The sequence below is a fragment of the Galeopterus variegatus genome, unplaced genomic scaffold (assembly GCF_000696425.1).
Source record: "Galeopterus variegatus unplaced genomic scaffold, G_variegatus-3.0.2 Scaffold2151, whole genome shotgun sequence".
NCBI lineage: Eukaryota > Metazoa > Chordata > Mammalia > Dermoptera > Cynocephalidae > Galeopterus > Galeopterus variegatus.
The window spans coordinates 274,020-282,775 of record NW_007728262.1 but is presented as its reverse complement, the minus strand read 5'-3'; the positions used below and the strand labels follow the sequence as shown (position 1 = coordinate 282,775).

The 8,756-nt window shown below is 35.4% G+C and overlaps 1 long non-coding RNA gene across 1 annotated transcript in view; it reads left to right on the top strand.

Annotated features, from left to right (window-relative positions):
• Positions 1-4,933: 4,933 nt before the first annotated feature.
• LOC103596957 overlaps positions 4,934-8,756 on the top strand; it is a 9,735-nt gene continuing 5,912 nt past the window's right edge. Inside the window, exons 1-2 of the long non-coding RNA XR_551073.1 lie at positions 4,934-5,010; positions 7,449-7,517. This is a non-coding gene — a long non-coding RNA (uncharacterized LOC103596957). The remainder of the gene's footprint in view (positions 5,011-7,448; positions 7,518-8,756) is intronic.

Genomic DNA, 8,756 nt, shown 5'->3' with positions numbered 1-8,756 from the left:
CTCGGTCAGATGCTGTGTAAGCCTCCCCTTTTTTCTGTTTTTTGCTCTGACTTCCCTCTAGTGTGTGTAGCTGTGTTTGCCAGACACTGCTGGCTTAGATAACAGTGACTTACCTTCTCCTTGGAACCAGTGGTTCTGCCAGGCCCTGTTGTACATGTGGCTAGCTATTGCTATGACTCTGGTTATCTGCAGCTTGTCAGTCTTTGCCCTCTCATTTATAGTGTGACCTGGGGGCCAGCCCGGTGGCGCACTGCTACAGTGCGCCGCTTGAGAGCACGGCTGCGCTCCCACCGAGGGTTCGGATCCCACATACAGACCGGCCGCTCACTGGCTGAGCGAGGTGCGGGAGCAACACCGAGGGTTGCGATCCCGTTGCCGGTCAGTAAAAAAGACAAAAAGGAAAAAAAAAATACTATAGTGTGACCTGGGAACTAGCATTAGTCATTTTTAAATACACAATGTTTTCTTGTGAGATGGGAGATATGAAATGTTTGCATTTTTAACAGTACTGCTAAAAAATTAATACTAATTCTATAAGCAATTCTATGAATTTAGCTGAATATACCCTAACTCACTTATGAATATTATTAGCTCTAGCATGACTCTGTGAACTTTAAAAAGCTTTGCTGTAACTGCAGATATGAGATGGAAGGGAACACGTATTTTATCCAACTATAGGCAGTATAATTTCCTTTGGAGTTTACCCTTAATCCTAGTCACTGACTTAATCTTTAATCATGTGCATATATGTACTGGGAGTGGAGATGGAGAAAAGCTGATCTGACATTCAAAAAACTTAAGAGGTAGCATTCACAGAGTTATAAGCAAATCATTATAAAACAAATTAGCTATGCAAACACCAGCCAAGTAAAACAGCCTGCTTTGTTTGACCCTTTTGAACTTTCCTGCATGACATGCAATTTTTTTATTTATTTATTTTACTGTACATATGCGTTTCATTTACATAGTTACCACCATTTACTCAGTCATGTGAACATTTTCTGTCTAGAACAGAGTAAAGGACATAAGGTTAATGATAGTTGTTGTTTCAAGCTATTAAACACAGAATAGGTTTTTTAAATGCCTCTCTATCCTACTTCCACACATATTCAAATGAATATTAAAAAAAACAACAACGATATTCTAGAACAGTTAACAGGCTCGGTAACAGGTTTGGGTGCAATAATGACACATGATCCAAATAAATAGTATTCTCAAATAGGAATTTAACCTTTGCCTGACTTTCCTTGGTAGAATGTCAGTGTTACTTGGGCTATAACTTCTTTATTGGTTTATCCATGAATAGAATTATTCTGTTCAAACAATACATTTCAAATGCAGGGCATAGTTTAATGTGATTATAGACTTATAATGGATATAGCTTTATAGTAGATATAAGTTATAGATTCTCTTCATATTGGTTAATGCATAGAGCTTAATACTGCTTTCATATTTAGATCGGGATTCATAGGTAGTCATGTAAATTTCGTTTATCACGAATGAGAACTTTTTAGGGATCTGTGATATCAAAACTATACTTTATAGTAATACTGAGAGCTTATTTGCCTTTTTAAATGTGTTGACATTTGTACTGATGGTGCAAAAGCAATGGTGGTTAAAACTGCTAGTGTCTTAGAATGAATCAAGGCAGTGGTACCAAACTCTACTAGTAGTTCCTGTATTTTTAACAATCATACACTTGCAGGGGGCAAAAAAGCCCCTCTCGCTTAAGAATATCTTTGATGAAGCAGTAAAAAAAATAAGTTTATTACTCTTTGTGAAATATAGGTCTTTTTAATGCTATGTATAGAGAAATGGGAAGTAGACATAAAGCACTTTTTCTCCATATAATGATTGTGTTTAGAAAAAAGCACTTGTACAATTATTGGAGTTGTGAGCTCGACTAAATGGCTTGTTTCCCCCCATGGAATACCATTTTTACTTAAAGGAATAACTGATAAACTGTGGTTATGGGACTTGGGTATTTGGCAGGCATTTTCTTTAAAATTAAGTAAATCTGTCATTTCAAAGAAAACAACTGACAATAGTTACTGCCAAAGATAAAATCCAAGTGAAGATAAATTACAAATAAAAAGTAAAATTAGAATCTTGGAAAACTGTATTCACCACCTTGGGCTTAACAGCTTCCCAATACATAAAGACTATTCTGATGAAATTGGTGGTGATATTAACAAATGTGATTTTTTTTGATGTACTGTAACGAAATTGAGTCACCATTTGGAAGATCTGCATAACTCAACATACCAGTATTTTCCAAATCATCAATATGTGATGTTACAAATCACGCATGGGGCTGGCCCGGTGGCGCACTGCTACAGTGCGCCGTTTGGGAGCGCGGCGGTGCTCCCGCTGAGGGTTCGGATCCCACATACAGACCGGTTCCCGCTCACTGGCTGAGCGAGGTGCGGGTGCAGCGCTGAGGGTTGCGATCCCGTTGCCGGACATGAAAAAAGACAAAAAAAAAAACAAATCACACATGGGCCACAGATTCATTCAACGTATAAGATTTTAATCTTGTAAGACCAGTGGATTTTAATGTTAACGAGATTTTTTTTTCCCGCTCACTGGCTGAGCGAGGTGCGGGTGCAGCGCTGAGGGTTGCGATCCTGTTGCCGGACATGAAAAAAGACAAAAAAAAAAAAAAATCACACATGGGCCACAGATTCATTCAACGTATAAGATTTTAATCTTGTAAGACCAGTGGATTTTAATGTTAACGAGATTTTTTAAAAAAGTTTATTGATAGGGGTTTTAAATTATACATTGCAATTAACTTTTAAGAAACCAGCACTTGTCAAGTAAAGAAGAATATGCACAATTATTTCTAAAGGCCATGAGAATACTCCCCCATTTTCCAGCTAAATATACTTCAACCAAAACAACATATTGCAACAGATTGGAAGCTGAAGCAGATGTGAGAATCCAACTGTCTTCTGTTAAATCTGACATTGAAGAGATTCTTTAAAATGTATTCTTCTCACTAATTTTTTAAAATAAAAGTCATTTTTTTCTCATAGAAAAATGTCATTTATATTAACATACAAGGGATTTTTGTTAAATTAATAAATAGTTTTAAATTTTGTTTTAATTTATAATATAATAAATATTGATAGATATGATTTATATAAATAAAAGTTCTTCAGAGTCTTTAAAAGTTTCTAAGGGCCAAAGAGACTATGTGACCCATAAAATCCAAACCTAGGTATGAGTCCTTCTGTTATGGCTTCTGCCACCTCTCCTACTCTCTCACCTGTCTCATTTCCCTTCCACCCTGTTATTCAGTAAGGTGAAAATACTTTTATTTCAAAAGAACCATGCTATTTTACATCTGTTTTCCTTTGCTCAGTAATCTTTTGCCATGAATTTTCATTCTCCTCCAGTTCTCTGTATAAAGTACTGTCTCCCAGTGCCTTTTGGGACCTTTATCTCTGGAAATACTCTTTTGTTATAAATTCTACTTTATCTGAAATTGATATAACCACTCCCACTTTCTTATACTTAGTGCTTACTTACTATACCTTTTTTCATCCATTTACTCTGTCTTTATATTTAAAGTTAGTTTCTTGTAGACAGCATATAATTGGATCTTATTTTATCCATTTGAAATCTCTACCTTTCAAAGGGAATTTTTAGTCCACTAACATTTAATGTCGTTATTAATATGATTGGTTTTAGGTCTGCTGTTTTACTGTTTTTTTTTTACTATTTGTTTTCTATCCTCTTCACCCTCCCTTTTTTGATCTTTATCCTTTCCTCCTGGTATAGTTCAGATATGTTTGTCCCCCCAAAGCTCATGTTGAAATCTGATCCCCAATGTGGCAGTGTTGGGAGGTGTTTGGGTCACGGGGACGGACACCTCATGAATAGTTAGCCCACCACTTTTTTTGTATTCAAACTTCTGAGAAACCTTTGTTTCTACAGCATACTATGATATTATTTGGCTTTCATTTGGTACAAATGTATCACTCAAGAAATAAATCCACCTCTGTCTTCTCATCCCTCAGCCTGCTACCATTAAAATAGCACTACTTGACTACAGTAATATAGTAAATAAAAACTCACATTCAGGCTCTAATACTATTTGCTGATTTGAGATTACTAGGTGAGCATCCAGACGATCCAGAATATGGTGTGTGCACATGTATGTGTGTTTGTAAGAGACAGAGAAAGGGAAGGAAAGAGAATTTTCATTGACTTGGGGAAGAAAACTTAAGAAGTTTTTTTATAAAAAAACAAATGAAATTTCAAAATCAGTTTTGCACCCCCAGAGTCTACAGACCCCATTATAAAAAATCACTCATCAGGGGGATAAAGACCAAATTCCTTATGTTGACATCTGAGGCCTCTGTCGATTTGGATTAAGCATCTTTTCCTTTTCAGTTTTTTTTTTTTTTCTGTCTCCTTTCTGTCATGTGAATATGCTCACATTTTCTCAGATGTGTGCCTTCTTTCCTGTTTCTATATAAGTCCATCTGTCTATAGATCTTCCATGCTTTCATTTCCCCTTGAAGCTTCTGCCCACCTCTTTGGTTATAATTTGATTTTTCTTCTTCTTTCAGCTCCTCTTTGAATTACTTCTCTGTCTAGAACTTTGGCATTTTGTTTTTTTGTGATGTTATTTTTAAATTGTTTGATTTTCATGTTCACTACATCACTAGACTTCAGGGGCCTGAAAGGCAAAATAGTACCTTAAAAGTTTTTTGTATATCCTCTGGACCATTGTAAATATTTTTGAAGCACTTGCTAAGAGAATTAAATAATTAAATGTAATGGTCAATATTAGGGATTCACTTTCTCTTGCAAAAATGTTTTTTCTTCATACAGAGTATAAGCAAAGTACTCTGATGTAGAAAATTTGTATTTTTAAGAAACTAAAATGCCTTAAAAATTTTGTATTTATGCACCTGTTTCTTCTTCATTTCAGGACTATTGGGAAAGATACTGATGGCTATCCGAGACGCAGGGTTTGAAATCTCAGCTATGCAGATGGTAGGTGCTTGCAATGAGCCATAAAGTATCGAGGTATTTTTTAAAAAAATAATCTATAAATTTTTTTACATTGATTGTTCTCTGTGTATTTGTGAACCCAACACATTAAAAATAAAAGACCTATTTACTGAACTCAATAATCTTGTAATCAAAAAATCTTTTTGAAATGATTTTACCTATGTAATTTTTTATTGAGAGAACAAATATTCAAATGATATGCTTAATTTAGGCTTATAAGTTTATATAATTCTTGGAACTTTAATTGCAAAATGAATAAGGACTCAAAAATGTATTCAGTTCTTACAAACAAGAACTAGAATCAAAGTAAGCAGTTATAATGACTTTTCTGTCTTCTGGATTCCTAAATGAAGGAAGACAATCAGCTGGGGTTTTTTCCTTGAACTTTTGCTGGTTTCTGGACTTTCTCTCAGGACCTCCTTTAGAGTTAGTGTATTTCAGCCACTCTGTTGGCACTTACACTGCTGGACCTCTGGAGCATACACTTGTTCATAATTACCCTGGTCACACATTCCTAGGAAACCCTTTGTTGAAGAAACTTCACCCACTTTAGTAGAAGTCATACCTTTGTGCTGTACTCACTGGTGCATTTGGCAAGAAATTAGGTACCAAATTATCATAGGAAGCAGGTGTAAACCATTTGGTTTTTACTGTGTTTGAAGCTCAGCAAGTTTAAGCCTTTTTGATGGTAAAATATTGAAATACCCATTTTGGAGCTGAGAATTTCTTACCAATATTATTTATATCATCTTTTTCTGAAAAGAAACTGCTTTTAACTTCTATGAAGTCTTAGGATCACCAAAATCAGGGGTCAGGGCACAAATTTGGGTTCTGCCTATTTTGTACCCATAAGCCAAAAAAAAAAAAAAAAGGTCAGAAATATCATCTAGTTTGTGAAGTCATCAAGCAAAACTTGGAAACTGATGAGAAAATTGATATTTGAAGAATCTTACCTAGGATTATGAAGAAATTGTTAGTCAAAACATTCTAAAAGTGTTAGTCAAAACATTCTCATTTGCTTGGTGGTGTACTAATAGCATTGTAGGACCTAAGTCTACTTAAAAAAATAATAATTATAAAAATTTTAGCTTTAAACATTAATCTAACCCAAAGCCTACTACCTAGCACAGTGATTGGCCACAGGAGATACACAATGAAAAAAATAATACTGTAACAATAAAATGATCCATGAACCTATGGGGAGGCATGGTAGTGTAGAAACAAGTACAGTCACTGATTTTTGGAGTCAAATATCTGATTCTGTATCCAGGTCAGCTGCTTTCTAGGCATGTGACCTTGGCCAAAAGTCAAGCATTCTTATTCTCAGTTTTCTTATCTAGGCAATGAAAACATTATGATTTGCCTGAATGGGTTATTCTGCATATTAAATGAAATGAGCATACACAATTCCATGTAGAGTTTCTAGCTCAGATTACTGAGTATTTAATAAATTATATCTTGTTATTATTTTGTTACACTAATAATATAAGTTGTATGAATGTAGTCTAAAACACTAAAATCAAACAATTCCCTCCCTATAATAGTAATGTTACCTCTGAAGATAAATCCTCCCAGCTTGAATTGTTTTCTGTGTAGGCAGAAATTTCTCAGTGATATTCAGTCTTGGCAACAATAAAGAAGCAAAGTAGAGGGAAAAATAAAATTGGAAATTCTAAGGCTATTTTTTAAAAAATTAAGGTTTTAGTTCTTGAAACCCTGGAACTTAATGGAATTTTATTCCTCACTAAATTTAAATCCATCCTCGATAAGAATGAGTCTTTCTAGACTTATTTTGTAAGCATACTCCTACTCACAGTTCTTTTTGAAGAGTAGTAGGAAGTCCAAATGACATGTACAATACTTCCTTTTTGTGCCACTCATCTATCACTAAACAACATTACATTGCATATAATTCTTTTTTTATATCAAGAATTAGGTTTTATTCAGAGAGGTGTAGTGTAGTGGTGAAGAGCATGATCACTGGGATCATACTGCTTGAGATGGAATGCCAGTTTGGGGAGGTTACAAAACCCATTTGAGTCTTAGTGGCCTCATCTGTAAATTGAAGCTAATACTACCTATGCCATAGGGACTAAATGAGATGCTGTATGTACAGAACCTAGAACAATGCTTGACATATTAAGTACTCAATAAATGTTATCTATTTTTTTAATACATAGCTTCACACAGTTTTGTTTTAATCAAAATATTTTTATATTGCATGTGTTTGTGGGGTACAGTGTTGATGAGCTGATCTTTAATAAAACTTTTTCTTCAAAGAGTAATTTATGCAAGGTTTATATTTTAAAGTAAAGAAAATATATCCAAGGTATCATAAATGTTTAGTGCTAAGTGTGGCTCATTTATTTTTCTTTTGTTGGTTGGCTTATCGTGGTGTTTTGTTTTATTTTTTAAAATAGTTCAATATGGACCGAGTTAATGTTGAAGAATTCTATGAAGTTTATAAAGGAGTGGTATCTGAGTATAATGTAAGTATCAAAGTAAATGTAAAGCATTGCTACTGAAAACAATTTGTGTATCTCAAATCTTGGAGATCTCAGTGTAATTTATAATCACAAAGTATTCCTTAAAGTATTTCTTAAAATATTCTTTCTGCTAGTTGCCAGTTAATCATGCCCAGTGACTGAGGCATTCTCATCCCTGAGATCCAGTGGAAATATGGTATTGTTTCATTTATGAAACAAAAATATATGGGAGGAATGGAAAGAAAAAAAAAAGGAAAAATGGCATCAACAATACCAAAACAACAACAAAACACACCTTGCTGGGATGCTGACACAGTCTGACATTTTCTATAAAGATTATTATATTCTCAGAGTGGAAGACTGCCCAAAATGCTTTAGGAAGTTAAAATTAAGTAGTTCTTAACATTGTAGTATAACTCTACAGCAGTACTTAATATTCACTTTAATGACCCAAATGCAGGTGGAATCAACTGAAAGTGAGACTGAAGAAATAATGACTTATATGAGGTGGTTCAAAGGGAAATGAAGGGCTGGCCAGTTCACTCCGTTGGCTAGACTGCAGTCTTGTAACACCAAGGTCAAGGGTTTGGTTTCCCATACTGGCCAGTCACCAAAAACCAACCAACGAACAAAAAAACACAAAGGGAAATGATATGCATTCTTGAAAACAAATTACTATATTCAAACTAGCCAAATCTTGTTGTTATTATAGTACATAGCAGATATTTAATAAATGCTAGTTTCCTTTCCCTCCTCTTTATCACATTATCTTAGATACATTTGTGCTGGTACACTGCCCATCACCCAAGTCGTTTTCTAGAGAGTTCTGGCTTTTCTTTTTGCATAAAGTTCATTATTCATGACAATGAGACTAGATTATTCCCCTCTCCTCACTTGTCTATGCCCTTTCCTTCCAACGTATCTTAAAAAAGAAGCATTGCACTGGTTCAAGAACTGGTCTGAGTTTTTGTCTTATTTAGCCCTCCACAATAAAAGCCAATTATAAAATATTTATTTTGGGTCTGGCATAGTGATGGTGTTCCACCCTTCTTTATAAAGACCAGAGTGGGGGCCGGCCCGGTGGCGCACTGGATAGTGCGCCGCTTGGGAAGCGCGGCGGCGCTCCCGCCCAAGGGTTCGGATCCCACATACAGACTGGTTCCCGCTCACTGGCTGAGCGAGGCGCAGGAGCAACGCCGAGGGTTGCAATCCCGTTGCCGGTCCCCGGTCCGGTACGGGGGC